Below are 15,895 nucleotides of genomic sequence, written 5' to 3'. Positions count from 1 at the left end.
AGACACTGCTGAAAACCATGAGGAGATACAAGCCACAGTACAACAAAAATAATACCACTGCTGGAATAGCCAAGCAGGGACACAGAAAGTAAGCTCAAGCGAAAACACAAGGCAAGGTTGAGGGTGAATGAGGCGAGAAGCAGGGAACAATCTGGCAACAAGTAAGCATTTATAAAACTAGAGTCCTACGAAGAACACACAACCTCATCAAGGACAGCACACATCCACAACACTCATTATTCACACTCCTACCGTCAGGCAGACGCTACAGGAGTTTGAAGTCCAGGACCACAAGGCTGGCAAACAGCTTTTACCCACAGGCCATCAGGCTTCTCAACGAAGCACTCACACACGCCGCACGCAACACACGCACACACTCATAGCACTTTATTTATTTATTTATTTGTATTATTTATTTGTATTAATGTCTCTTCTGTTGCTGTTGCTTAATTTATTGGTATATATGTTTATGTGTTTATGTTTCTTATGTTCTTATTCTTTCTTGTGTTTTCTTTCTTTTCTTGGGAGAATGAACAGAATAAGATTTTCATTGCATGGTATAACTGCTGTTTTACCATGCACATGACAATAAAACTCTCTTGAATCTTGAATCTTGAATGACAGTGCTTCTAAAGTAGTCGTGGGTAAATTGGCTGCAGGTGTATTCAGGTGACTCCTCTCAGGCACAGCAGCACTACAGATCATGACAGCAAACAACAAAAAGTCAAATGTTGCGAGAAATTTCCGGATTTCCCGCTGGTGCGTGGCCCCAGGTGCCTGTCTGTGGGTGTGGTCTTGAGGGCTGGTTTGTTCTCCACCCTGCCAGCACCCTGTTTCTGGTCAGGGTTGCTTCTCTGCGGTCCCTTGCTGGTCTTCCCTTTCATACATTCTCAGTGACAGTCTCATGTAAGTTTTTTTTTTTTTTTGGAGGATTGAAGAAAAATCACAACCACACAGTGTTGGATAAGTACTGTAAAAAGTGTATCGAACAGATCACTGGGTGAAAAAAAATATTACATACATAATTTTATATTTCATACGTACACTCCACAGTCTGTCAATAGTCAATATCACTGTCAATATAAAACAAGCCAGACCACTGCTTCCCGGTTGGAGAGCGCCATTGTCGTCATATCCCACCAACTTCTATGCCCAGCAGACCTAACCGCTGAGTGTTGTGGAGGACGTCACTGTGTGTGCGTTATTGACATCCGGAACTGGTGAATGTTTGTGTGCAGGATATTCTTGTGTCGTGGGCGACTCAGCCAGCGCTGGCGTCAGCAACTCGCGTCCATTCATGTTATGTACACGCCTTCAGTCATGGTTACGTCAACGTTAACTATTGAAATGCCAAAAGCTACAAGTGATGAGGGTTTTTATATTTAACTGTAATAATGTGGGTGTCGTCTAAGAACCAGAGGTGTGCCAAAGTCATCTGGGATAGGCCCCAGCATACCCTGCAACTCTAGTGAAGATAAGCAGCATAGATGGATGGATTACTGACATCCTGGTTGATACTGTACATGGTGTCATGATCTTTGACATTGACTCTTGAATGTGCACATTGTATGTATTGTATATATTTAGGGTTGTGTAATTTATTTACATTTTGCATCCAGATACTGTGTCTGGCGTTCATTGAACACACCACTTCTCTGAGCCCAACCGAGCCATCTTATATTAGCCTGTATTACAATTATACCTTCCATTATGTGTTTGTTCATACGGGTCTTCTGAAACACACAAGGAGAGACCGCACCTCGCCCGGAAGTGGGATACCGGGGCCTCACCCTGGAGCCAGGCCTGGGGGAGGGAGCATCTGGTGGTCGGGCTTTCACCCGTGGGACCCGGCCGGGCTCAGCCCGAAGAAGCCACACGGGATCCCCCCCCCCCCCCCCCCCCCCGTAGACCCACCACCTGCGGGGGCAAGCATAAGGGTCCGATGCATTGCGTTTTGGGTGGCGGTCGAGGGCGGGCACCTAGGCGACCTGGTCTTCGGCAGCCAAATCCGGTTCTTGGGACATGGAACGTCACTTCTCTGGCGGGGAAGGAGCCCGAACTTGTGGGAGAGGTTGAGACATTCCGACGAGATAGAGTCGGACTCACCTCGACCCACGGTTTGGGTTCTGGATCCAAACTCCTCAAGAGGGGCTGGACCTTGTTCTACTCTGGAGTTGCTGCAGGGGAGAGGCCGCGAGCTGGTGTGGGCTTATTAATAGCCCCCCGGCTCGGTGCCTCTGTGTTGGAGTCATCCCCGGTGAACGAGAGGGTCATTTCCCTACGCCTTCGGGTTGGGGAAAGGGTCCTGACTGTCGTTTGTGCGTACGCGCCAAACGGCAGTTCAGAGTACCCAGCCTTCCTGGAGTCCATCAGAGGGGTGCTGGAGAGCACCCCAACTGGTGACTCTGTCGTTTTACTGGGAGACTTCAACGCCCATGTGGGCAATGACAGTGTGGCCTGGAGGGGTGTGATTGGGAGGAACGACCTCCCCGATCTGAACCTGTGTGGTGTGATGTTGTTGGACTTCTGTGCGAACCACAGTTTGTCCATCACAAACACCATGTTCCAACATAAGGATGTCCATAAGTGCACATGGCACCAAGACACCCTAGGCCGCAGGTCTATGATCGACTTTGTAGTCGTATCATCAGACCTGCGTCCGCATGTTTTGGACACATGGGTAAAGAGAGGGGCTGAGCTGTGTCGAGTGACCTAGGTACAACACCTCTAAAAGGCCAACTTTTATCCCAAAAGTACTTGTAATAATCAAGGAACAAAGCACAGTCGAGCATGCTCAAACACTCTGTCGCTTTTAGGAATGTAACCATATAATACACAAGTTAGTTGGTACCTCATGTTAGTATACATGTGCATTTATAGGGACAAACACGCACACCATTGCAATATATGACAATAGGGATACTTGCATAACTATCGCAATGCTTAAAGCACATATTATAATGTTATAATCAGTATTATTCAGCAACATGATTTAATAGAAGCATATAGTCCTATGGCCTTGAGAATGTCAAACAGAACAACAGGTTGATGTCTAAGGTTGTATGAAAACAAGTGTTAATGTTTTACAAGTTGAATGTCATGTTCCGATGTTGGTGCTAAACTGAATGTTAAAATAACATGTTTTGATGATTATAAGATAACTGACTCTAAATTGTCCATAGGTATGACTGTGAGTGTGAATGGTTGTTTGTCTATATGTTCCCTGCGATTGGCTGGAGGAAGAAGCGGTATAGAAAATGGATGGATGGATGGATGACGCCAATGTGAGCTCCTCCATAATCATTAAGCCACAAAGTAGAACATTGTCTCGGTAGTCTGGTGAAAGGCCACTAGGGGTCATAGTCATGGCAGTACAAAGGCAAAGCCAGGCAACCCATATAAGGACATCCTTAGGAGTTCAGCTGAGGACACCTAAGGAGTCATCTGCGGTCACCCACTGAGTTCAACTCAGGACAGGATAATGACCAAATATGGCAGTCCAGGACGGGTCAAACAAGGACACAACCAAGGGGATGAGTCATGCTGAATCAGCGCGGTCAGGGAAAGTACAAGCTATTCTGGGAAAGACACTCCTCTGGGAGGTCTTAGAATGAGGTAAAGGACACTCCCATGAGCAGGCGGAGACTGAATACAGCATAAAAAGAGGACGCACTCAACAATCGAAGCGGGTTCCAGGCGATCTACCACGAGGTAGCATCTCCAACGCTCCAAGGCTCTCGACACAGCTCTGGGACTGCTGAAGGCTCGTCTGCTCAGCAGAAGGAGAAGACTCTGTCTTTCAGATGAACCTGAGACACCAACTGAAGATTCTGTCTGCGGCGCTACCGAGAGGAGAGCTGAGCCTGAGTGAGCACGGAACCAGCCAAAGGCAGCGGTCCCCAGCCTTGCCGCTCTCGGGAGCAACCTAGAGCCATCAGGACAACCAGGGAAGGTCGAAGGCCTGATCACCCGACGCCCGACCCGCATCAACTAGACTTATCCCCAAGAAGCGAACACATCCTCACTGGACTTTTTGTCTTCACTACTGGCTTCATTATCGGGGTAGGACTGAGGCACTGGCCTGCGGCCTTGCGCTTCTTTCTATCTAGGTATATGTGAGTGGAGCTCATAGCGGCTAGTCTGACTATATCCTTATAGTTAACCGAGTACCTGCTTCAATGCTCTTGCTAACTTTCCTAATAAAGCTTTTCACTCTTTCACTAAGAGTTGTCACCCAGTATCTTCTTTGAAGGTAAAAGAGTAAGCAGTGTGTTACAGACAGATTCCTTTGAGGTTGTTCCGGTAACTTAGTAAAGATAGGTCCCTCTGATTGCTAACAGATGAGTAAATAACCCCAGGTCCTTACCAAGAGCAACTATACATTAAGAGAGGAAGCAGTCCTAAAAGCAGAGGGTCCGACGTCTCGTACGACCAACCTTGGGTTACTCTGGTCGTGTGCGGGTCGGATGCAGCGGGGCCGCCTCTGCACTACCGAGGCTGTTAATACCTGGGTGAGTTCCTCTCGCCCCTGACTTAGAGGTTTCTCTTCCCTCTACGGGAGAGATCGTAACCCTTTGAACGGAGTAGTCAGGTAGGCAGGTGCGCCTGCTTCTTACACAAGGGAGCAAGGGTCTTGCACCGCCTAGGTAACTAGGGATTAAACGGCTGTCAACTGATCACCACCTGGTGGTGAGTTGGATTAGATGGCGGGGGAGGATGCCGGACAGACCCGGGAGACCCAAACATGTAGTGAGGGTGTGCTGGGAACGTTTGGCAGAGTCTCCTGTTCGTCGAGTCTTCAGCTCTCACCTCCGGCAGAGCTTCTCCTGCATCCCGGGGGAGGACGAGGATATCGAGTCCAAATGGGTTCTATTCCGTGCCTCCATTGCTGAGGCAGCCGATCGGAGCTGCGGCCGCAAGGTGGTCGGTGCCAGTCGTGGCGGCAAGCCCCGAACCCGATGGTGGACACCAGAGGTCAGGGCTGCCGTCAAGCTGAAGAAGGAGTCCTATCGAGCATGGATGGCTTGTGGGACTCCTGAAGCAGCTGACGGGTACCGGCAGGCCAAGCGGCACGCGGCTTCGGCAGTGGTCGAGGCAAAAACTCAGGTGTGGGAGGAGTTCGGTGAGGCCATGGCACACGACTTTCGGTCGGCCTCGAAGAGGTTCTGGCAAACCGTCCGGTGCCTCAGAAAGGGGAAGCAGTGCCCGGTCCACACTGTTTACAGTGGGGACGGGGGCCTGCTGACCTCGACTGAGGATATAGTTGGGCGGTGGAAGGAATACTTTGAGGCCCTTCTCAATCCCACTGACATACCTTCCATAGAGGAAGCAGAGACTGAGGATACGAACGCGGACAGTTCCATCACCGTGGCTGAGGTATCTGGGGTAGTCAAAATGCTCCCCAGTGGCAAAGCTCCGGGGGTGGACGAGTTTCGCCCTGAGTTCTTCAGGGCTCTGGATGTTGCGGGACTGTCTTGGCTGACACGTCTCTTCAACATTGCGTGGAAGTCGGGAACAGTACCTCTGGATTGGCAGACTGGGGTGGTCACCCGGTCACCCTTTTCAAGAAGGGTGACTGGAGGGTGTATTCCAACTATAGGGGGATCACACTCCTTAGCCTCCCTGGGAAAGTCTATTCCAGGGTGCTGGAGAGAAGGGTATGACCGTTAATCGAACCTCGGCTACAGGAGGTGCAATGTGGTTTTTGTCCTGGTCGCGTAACACTGGACCAGCTCTACACCCTTGCAAGGGTCCTGGAGGGTACTTGGGAGTTTGCCCAACCGGTCTACATGTGCTTTGTGGACCTGGAAAAGGCATTCGACCGTGTCCCTCGCGGTGTCCTGTGGGGGGTGCTACGGGAGTATGGGATTGGTGGCGCGCTACTATGTGCCATTCAGTCCTTGTACAACCGGAGCAGGAGCCTGGTTCGTATTGCCAGTAGTAAGTCAAGCCTGTTTCCGGTGAACGTTGGCCTCCGCCAAGGCTGCCCTTTGTCACCGATTCTGTTTATAATTTTCATGGACATAATTTCTAGGCGCAGTCAAGGTGTCGAGGGAGTCCAGTTCGGGGGCACTAGGATCTCATCTCTGCTATTTGCAGACGATGTGGTCCTGATGGCCTCATCGGGCTGTGACCTGCAGCGTTTACTGGGACGGTTTGCATCTGAGTGTGAAGCTTCTGGGATGAGACTCAGCACCTCCAAATCCGAGGCCATGGTTCTCAGTCGGAAAAGGGTGGATTGTTCCCCCCGGGTTGGGAATGAGGTCCTGCCGCAGGTGGAGGAGTTCAAGTATCTCGGGGTCTTGTTCACGAGTGAGGGAAGGTTGGAGCGTGAGGTCGATAGGCGGATCGGTGCAGCTTCTGCAGTAATGCGGTCGCTGTACTGGACCGTCGTGGTGAAGAGAGAGCTGAGCCGGAAGGCAAAGCTCTCAATTTACCATTCGATCTATGTTCCCACCCTCACCTATGGTCATGAGCTTTGGGTCATGACCGAAAGAACGAGATCGCGGCTGAAATGAGTTTTCTTCGTAGGGTAGCGGGACTCACCCTAAGAGACAGGGTGAGGAGCTCGGTTATCCGGGAGGAGCTCAGAGTAGAGCCGCTCACATCGAGAGGAGCCAGCTGAGGTGGCTCGGGCATCTAGTCCGGATGCCTCCCGGACGCCTCCCTGGTGAGGTGTTTCGGGCATGCCCAGCCGGGAGAAGGCCCCGGGGAAGACCTAGGACACGCTGGAGGGATTATGTCTCACAGCTGGCCTGGGAACGCCTTGGTGTCCTCCCAGTGGAGCTGGAGGAGGTGGTCGGGGACCGGGAAGTCTGGGCTTCCCTACTGAGACTGCTGCCCCCGCGACCCGGACCCGGATAAGCGGAGGAAAATGGAATGGAACTTTCCATTATCTAAAATTGTTGCATGCTTTATAGCACTACATGCTACCTAAGGCACACCTACATGTGGCGCTGTAAACATACACAGACAAAACTTCAGAAGAAAGAATGCATGCGCACAAGGTCTGTCGTCTTCCACTTGTCCGGCTTACCTAGACTTACGACGAAGTGGAATCACTTCTTTGAGTCACTTTGGAGTATAAAACAAAAAAAAATATCAGTAGAATGTCGACTGGGAGTCATGCCAGTCGAAATACTCCGATATTACTTTGGCTTTTCGGCAGCATTACACAACAACTTCTGGTCATGTGACAGCGATGGCACGGTAACATTACCGTTTTCAGAAAGTAGTGGTTTGCTTGTACACACGACAACGACAAAGCGGCGTTATCAAATTTTCCCACTCTGAAAGTTTTCAAAAAATACAACGAGGACGCCGTTGTAGTGTGGGTGAAAGGCTGAAACGATAAAATACTTTCGATCTGAAAATCTCCACATGCGGACAGGCCCTCAGTCTTATTTTAAGTGCCTAGGCTCTCACACCATCACAGAACTGATTACTTAAATCTAAGGCGTTTGAAGCTGCTTGTGAGTCATTTCTAAGAAGCCGCTCCACCAAGTCCATAAGAGCATGTGAATAATCCATGAATTACGTCCCCTCAAGTTGTTTGCGGTTCAAAAAAGATCCACTGTAATGAGATTCCAGAGTGCATGCAGTCTTATACTTCTTTAAGAACATAAAAAATACATTTAATGCTCTACTCTTGATTCTTTTTCTATGTTGCCTCTTGTTTGCACATAATCTCTCAATAATTCAATCCATTGTCCAATTTGAGTAGGGCGGCAACTTTCTGTCCTGCTGCACATAAATAACAGGAGTGCGTCTTACAGTTTGTGGGGCTCCTGGTGATGATGATGATGAGACCTCTGAGAGTATGGCTGCTGCTCGTAAAGCTGCCAGTTGGCTTTCAATGTCCTTATTCAATGCAACATGGCCTGCTTGTCACACTCGTCCATTTTATTGCCCTCTGTCACCAGCGAGACGTCTCACACTCACTGCCCCCACTGTCTTTGTAACCAAATGTTCACAAAAATGGTCACTTTGCGATTTGTTTCTCGACAACGCCAAATGTTGAATAACCACTCGGAAATAAGGAACAATTAAGGATATTTATTCAATACACACTGTATATGAGTGTTACCACGTCATAATTAATCTCTTACTGACAACATGAACATATACAGTAATCCCTCGTTTATCGCAGTTAATTGGTTCCAGACCCGACGGTGATCAGTGAATTTCCGTGAAGTGGAATTCTTTTATAAATTTTCACAGTTGGCGCACAGAAAACCTGTTTACAAACCTGAAATACGCTTTTAAAATTATTAGAGCGATCTAGACATGAAATAACGCCCCTTAAGTCAACTTTACACTTGTAATAAATGCTAAATGGTATTTCACTTGTATAGCGAAATATTCGCTAAAGCGCTTTGACACTGTTAGCACATTTACCTACTGATGACGCAGCATCAGGAGCAGCTGGGGGTTCAGTGTCTTGCCCAGGGATACTTCGACATGATCATGGGAGGACGGAGGATCGAACATGCAACCAGGGCTGCCAGGGCTGTACAAAATTCAGAATTGACTTGAGAATGGCCTCTAAATTTCAATTCAATTTTTGAATTGCAAACAGGAAGCAGAATTGCAATTTCAATTTGAATTGAAGGAAGTAGAATTTAAATTCCATGAAATTCAAAGAAATTTATGATGTATAATTAAGGTGTATGTAACAATGAATATATTTAAAACATGAATTTTATAAAAAATATTATTGTAATGACTTTATGTGCACAATACTTTATTATAATAGATAGTTAAGTATGGTAATTCTTTTTTGTCACAAATTAACAATGAAAACCTACTAAGATAAAACCGATCATTAAAATTGTAAAAACTTTCAAATAGATGGATTGGAGGATGGAACAGCACTCAATCTGTCAGAATAACTTTCTTTATCCAAGTCTTTAAAATGACTGTCCAAACATTTTGGGACTTTTTTTTGGAGTACACTAGTGAAATAAACTGTTGATAATTATAAATAATTGAAGGCCCGAGCTGATTTATACTTTGACTTAACAATAACAGCAATATGCAAAATGATTGGTTCATTTTGGTGAACCAATTCCCACAACAAATGGAAACCACAGCGCAATCTGAAATTACTGCAGTGCTCCAGACCATGGTTCCAAAAAGGCTACCTGAAATTTCAAACGCCACCTCCAGGTAAATTTATGGATTTCTAATCTGTAATTTAATTTGATCTTTTATTTTGATCGCCATGGCATGTATTTGCATTGGGAACTGTGAATCATTCGGTAATAGATTTACTCACCACTTGATTTTCCCTGTGGCTTGATTCATATGTTGATGAGAATGAATTCTCTGAATTGCATTGAATTCAATTCCACTTCCTGGAATTCAAATTCAATTCAACATCCTGTGGGGTGGAGTCAATTGAAATTCCAATTCATCCATTGAATTTAAAATTGAATTCTGAAATTCTTAATTTTGCACAGGCCTGGTGTGTCGCTATAAATGTGTTCCATAAAGTAGTGATTCCCAACCTGGGGTACGCGTACCTCTTGTGCTATGTGAGAAAATTGCAGTGGGTACGTGGAAACATTTAATTTCCAAGATGATAAATATATATTCTCAGTAATAAAACAATAACAATAAAATTGAACGTGTGCGCTACAACTACTTTCCCCAGGGAGACAATAACCTATGTGACCGCTGTGCAATCAAAAATACTAAACAGTTGTGTTATATTCTACTTTTGGAGAATTATCAACAGGAATGAGTGAGGGGGTACTCAAGGTATGACAAAAAGGCTCTGAGGGTTCACAAGTCAAAAAAGATTAAGAAAAAAAGGTGGACAGGAAGTGATGCTGAGGATTCAGAGTTGAGTTTCAGCTTTGCGTGGGTAACAGCTGCAAAAGTAGCGCGTGTTATGATTAGGAATTTTTAATAAGGATTACTCTACCTGTTGTGAGAGGAGTTGTTGTTGTTCCGGCGAGTTGATCCTTGTCTGTCTCACCAAGCATTACAGTAACATTACTGACACCTTGTGACCAGTGTAGAACACTACATTTCATCACCATCTTTGAATGTGTCTTTTGAATGCATTATATTTGTATTTTAGTTCATTTAACCATTTCTGTGCTTGAAAATGCTTAATTTAGGCAAACAATACATAACATTTGCTTAAGCATGCATCTTTTTTGACTACTAATAGGCCACATTCAACCATGAAACAGCATGATTTTTGAATTCATATATTTTTGAAGAAACGTGATAGAGAGAAGCTGCAAAATTTGAACCATGTTGTGGCGAGGGATGATTGTAAACCTGAATTCAAACCACAAATGGATGAGTGGAAACTGCAGCCCAAATCAGACATGATGTGTTCATTGCAAACCCAGGCACAGCACTGCAAATATAATAAACACTGCAGATGAACACAATTCACACCTGGGATCAGGTTTTAGATGTTCACAGTTATCTCCCACAAACCACAGTATGTATGTACCACAAACATAAAAAGCTTGTAATCCACCAGCCCGGTAGTGATGCACCTGTTGCGAACGAAACGGCTCTGAGAGCCGGCTCTTTGAAATGAACAACAGGAGCCGGCTCACGTTGTTGGGAGCCAATTGGGAGCTGATTAGTTTTTTCCTTGTCTTTTTTTCTGTTAAAAGTGAATGTCATTGGTCAAGATGTGTGGCGGCGTCTCTGTGTCCACACTGAGCAGGGGGAGGAGCGGGGTTAAACACACGCTGTGGTGCTTTTAGAGCCAATTCGTTCATGAGAAGAATGCATGAAGAGATTTGACCTGTTCTGACCTGATTTGTTTATTGAGATAGGTCTTTGTTTTTGTATTTTATAATATAACATTATATTTTTTAAGCTGCTCATCAAGGTTTAAATAAATCAACTTAAATAATAAACATTTGATATTTATTACATTAATAATTCATTTTACCCAATACACATAATTTGGTAAGAAATTAATATAAGACAGCAAAAATATCTGAGGAGCCACTTGGGAACCGACTCTTTTTGAGCCGAGCCAAAGGAACCAGCTCTCTAAAAAGAGCCAAAATTTCCATCACTACATTGCAATGCTGTGCAGTTCTTCACCACTCTAAACTACAACCACAATAATACATATTTACTACATTTCTCCGACAGTGTCAATGGCCAGTAAAAAAATTAAGGGTTTGGTTCATAACTGTAACAGGAATGAAGAAGTTTTATTTTCTGCATGTATTTAAGAAAAATGCTGTCATGTAATTAACCAGTTTGTCAGAGTGATGGTCTGTACTTAACAAAGCCTATGAACAGCAAGATGTCGGCACCATTTAGTGCAGGGTTGTTAGCACAAGAACGTGAAGAGTACAGCAAATGGTTAAACAAAAAAAAGGGAGGGGGTTAACACACTCAAAGCGGTGTAGATAACTCAACAGTGCAGGAGCTGTCACCACATGCTTGACTGGACTGTGCTCACTTGAGTTTCACAACCTACAGATCTCAGTAACTGCTGATATTACTCTGCCCTCTAAAAAAAATCTCTGACTGATGCCCAAAGTTCAGCAGACGTGGAGAGGAGGCGTCAAATCCCAACAGCATCTTTTGGTCCAATGGTCAAATGGGATAACAAAAATGAGACTTTGTAGAGGGTAGACATCCACCACTAAGGCTGAACTGTTTGTTTGTCTGCCTCGAGCCTTGTGCAATCAACAGCATGCGCTCTGACAAGAATGAGGCAGTAGATGGCAATGAATGTCTGTTGTAAAGCTACACACAAAATGTAAACGACGAGGATCTTTGGCCTGCTAAAAAGGTGATTTCTGGTGCAAAATACAATTATGTAGTTAAAATACAACTAGGAGTGTCAAATTATAGCATGCATTACAATTAATTGCAGTCATATGAAGTGCGTTATTTTTTTTTTAACAGCGTTAATCATATTTTTAATCTCTAACTTCATCTCTAAGTAACTTTCGTTTCTGTATGCAAGTTGCCTTTTTATAAAAATCTATTTTTATGTGTTGGGCTTATTGTTCTTGACTTATTTGGGGTTTGAAAACAATGGTCAGTCACACCTTGAAGTGGACATTGATTGGCTGTCATTTTGTTAACCATTATAGTTGGGAGGCCAAGGTGAGGAGCGTTGAGTTGAGGAAAGGAGATAAATGGGGAAGCATGTGAGCCTTGCCAGTACAATGAATAGGAAATGTATTTTTAAAAAAAGGCACCAACAGCACCATTGATAAAGGTAGAGTGATATGCATTCTTTGTAAGGAGTTTGCTTACCATCGAAGCAGCTCAAGTTTAGCCTACCACATCAACGCAACGTACCCAGTCGTGAGTGCAGCCACAGCTAACGTTATCAGCGAAGATGTAAGCAATTTAGAGAGCCATAGCAAAGCGCTTCACCAAATTAAACTCAAGGCCTCCAATGACTCATTATACAAGCAATAATACAGCTCACTGCTTTTTTCCTTGTTTACCTGTCTTTGTCTATTTACGTCAGGCCTGTCCAGCTGTCCTTTAATAATTTTTTTTTAAAGTATGATAGAAAAAATATTATACAGCTATTTAAAGACAAATCGTTTTTACTATTTATTAAAATCAACATTTTAACTTTTTGTAGTTACATTATTCCATTTTCCACTTTGGCTGGGTTTTTGTTTATTTTATTTCTGCAATGAGTCACGTTCCACAGACGGCCCTTGCACCACACTTTGGACACACATGCGTGTTTTGCCAGGAAGCCGAGTGTGTCCAAAAGGCAAAGCTCTGCCTTCTTGTCTACGTTGGTCAGGGCCTGTGTTTTACAGCTTTCAGATGTGCATTGCACAAAGTTACAGAGGTGGGGCTCACTTCCGCTCGCCTGCTCGGCGGATGCTTCACATTTGTTGATGGCTTGTATTTAATTACTAAATAAATGCATGATGCAAGAAACACTTAAATGGGCACCCTTACTTGCTATATATAGCGACCATGTCGCTAAATTGGCAACAAGTATTAGCAACTTTGGCAACTTTATGTATTAGGTGTGTTACGAAAGGAAACTGGTGATCGCTGGTGCTTGAAAGCCGGCGCTTAGCCAAATAATGTCGGTGATTAAGGGTGCGGACAGGTCTGAACATCTATGCGGGTTGATCTGACAAATCTTTAAGTAAAGTTGATCAAATGTAGAATTATTACAGCTTCTGCTTGGAGATCAACAAGTAGCAAGCAGCTGTTTAACTCCGATGGAAAAAAACAGCCACATGTCACTCGCTAACGCTGATGCTGTGAACACCGAGATAGGTTGGATTGCAAGGCAATTGCCTAAGCCTAACTTAATGTGCACTTCCAATAACTTCCATATTACTGTATTACTATTTATAGTCACGATGTCATAGTTCACAGACTGATTGGCTTCTCCCATATGGAAAAGATACTGTATGTATAAATCTTATACGTTTGTATCTCTTTTGATTGAAACTTGTATGTAATGTATTGCATCAGACAGTGAAACCAGGTATAAAATCCTTTGTATATTTGTACAAAATACAACTTACATGATTTTGGACCAGACGATACTGCCGGAATAACAGGCTTTTATTGCAAGTGAATTTGAATTATCTCACAACGAACACAATAAGCCCTAATAAAAACACGGGCTATTTTTGTGGCCGTTACCAATGCAAAGCTGAAACTCAACTACAAACTCCTGACGTCACTTCCTGTCCGCATCTTTCAGGTCCCCAAGGGAACACATTTATAGTAACACATGCTAGCACAAGTCTTATTTACTATATTGGGTAATAAAGTGTAAAGGTGACGATTGTCATGATTTGCACTCTGCTTTGGTCTGCTGCCCTCTGCTGTCTTGTTGCAGTCCTGCAGAGGACTCCTCCCATGCTTGCATCTTCTCTCACTGTGGAACACACACGTAAACAAGATGGCCGCGCCGGAGGAAGATTCTAGCGTCTTCATCACATACACAAGAATGAACAGGCGACAGTGCGCAGGGATAGGGTGGGAGACAAACATAACACAGAGTGATTTGTGAGGTCTGATTTTTTCGAGGAGGCCTTTTTGTGATGCAAATGTGTTACTCTTTTGAACGCCAAACTCTGTACTTAAGTGGCCCCAGCAACGTTCCTCGTCACGGAAATCCGACCATCACTGGGGTGGTAAGTAAGTGTTGATGTACTACACTGCTGATGGGGATCTCATTAAACTTCAGGTCAAAAAATCTGAACTATCTCTGTAAGCCATGCAGTCTGCCAGATGGTTGTCTAACCTTGCCAGCTTCGTGCAAGGTCCAGGCACGTTTTGCTAGCTATTCTCGTTTTTTACTTTTAGTCCCTGCTGCCAGCTGATTTTCTTGTAAGTTGTTGAGCATTCTTGTTTTCTCCTCCTTTGCTACGTTGTCTTTTATTTGTACGTGATTAGCTTCCTGGTGACCTTTTTTTCACCGGCGTCTTTTGTTTGTACTTTGTTTTTTCCTCCTTCATGAGTGTCTCTGTTCTGGGGTGCACAAACCTCAAGCACGTGTGCCAGCAACCTTAACAGAACAATCTGGACAATTTGGACCCCGCGAAGACACGCTCATTACTAGCGCGTCAAAAACGAACCCAGCGGCTAGACAAGCAGGAGGAACAATTCAGTCAACTTGGAACCAGTATCCAAGGTATGGTCAAACACCAGGATGTTGTGAAAACACAACTTCACAACCTACTAAGCCTCCTCCAAAATGACGCCTCCCCTCCTGCCAACCCCTCCGGCGAAATCGTCACAAGCTCACACCAGGACGCCGCTGCTACAGCTGAGGCCAGCTTCCCTACACCTTGCCCGAAACTATCTTGTTGCAGACTCAGATGTACGTACCTTCCCCACACGGTGTGAAATCCGTTTTGAATTACAGGCAGCCACCTTCCATTCTGAGAGAGCGGCCTTTGTGATGTCCCCTGGGCCACCGCCGACTGGACTCGCCAGTGTGTGAGACTTACCGGTCATTCGCCAAAGCACTGGAACAGATTTTCCAGTACCACCGTCCTGGTTGCGAGGTGGGACGCTCCCTCCTGCATCTGTGGCAAGGGCGGCGTAGTGTGGCAGACTTTGCCATTGAGTTCCGCACACTTTCCGCCGACAGCGATTGGAACGCACCGGCCCTCCTGGACGCCTTCTTCCTGGGCCTCTCGGCGAAAATAAAGACCCATCTTTTTCCGGTGGAGACCCCTAAGGACTTCATTTGCCTGGCTGGAAGAATACAGAAGTGGCTCAGTGACTACGGGGAGCCGGTCGCTTCAGCTGGACGCCACACGCCCCGTCTTCCCGGGATGATATCACCGGGGCTCGGCATCGACTCCTGGATCGCACCTATCAGCTAGACGCCAGCCCTGGCTTCATCTCTGGCTACCGACGTTCCCATGCAGCTGGGAGGATGCCGACTCAAGCTCCACCTCTGCCTCTACTGTGGGGAACCCCCAAGGACAAAGCCCAGTCTCTTAATCCGCATCCCCCTACAACTGTGCTATTAAACCCTTGCCGGATGCAGACCTTCGCAGTTCTACATTATATAATATATCTGCTACTGAGCAACAAGCCAAGATGACATTTTTATTTTTTTCCAGAAATTTACAAGAACATACCCAAGTCCGCCTGGTCCTGCAGAGGCTACTGGAGAACCGCCTCTTTGTTAAAGCGGAGAAATTTAAATTCCACTCCTCTTCCATCTCGTTCCTGGGGTTTATAGTGGAGAAGGGTCCGGGCGGTGGTCGAGTGGCATTCTCCCACATCAAGGAAGCACTTGCAGAGGTTCCTGGTCTTGCCATCCTTTACAGGCAATTCATTAGCGACTACAGTTCCAAGGCTGCACCTCTGACGAGGTTTACATCTGTTAAGGTCCTGTTCGTTTGGACCCCAGAGGCGGAAAGCGCCTTTGTATTAC

The sequence above is a fragment of the Dunckerocampus dactyliophorus genome, chromosome 3 (genome assembly GCF_027744805.1).
Source record: "Dunckerocampus dactyliophorus isolate RoL2022-P2 chromosome 3, RoL_Ddac_1.1, whole genome shotgun sequence".
Taxonomy (NCBI): domain Eukaryota; kingdom Metazoa; phylum Chordata; class Actinopteri; order Syngnathiformes; family Syngnathidae; genus Dunckerocampus; species Dunckerocampus dactyliophorus.
This window is presented reverse-complemented; position numbering follows the sequence as displayed.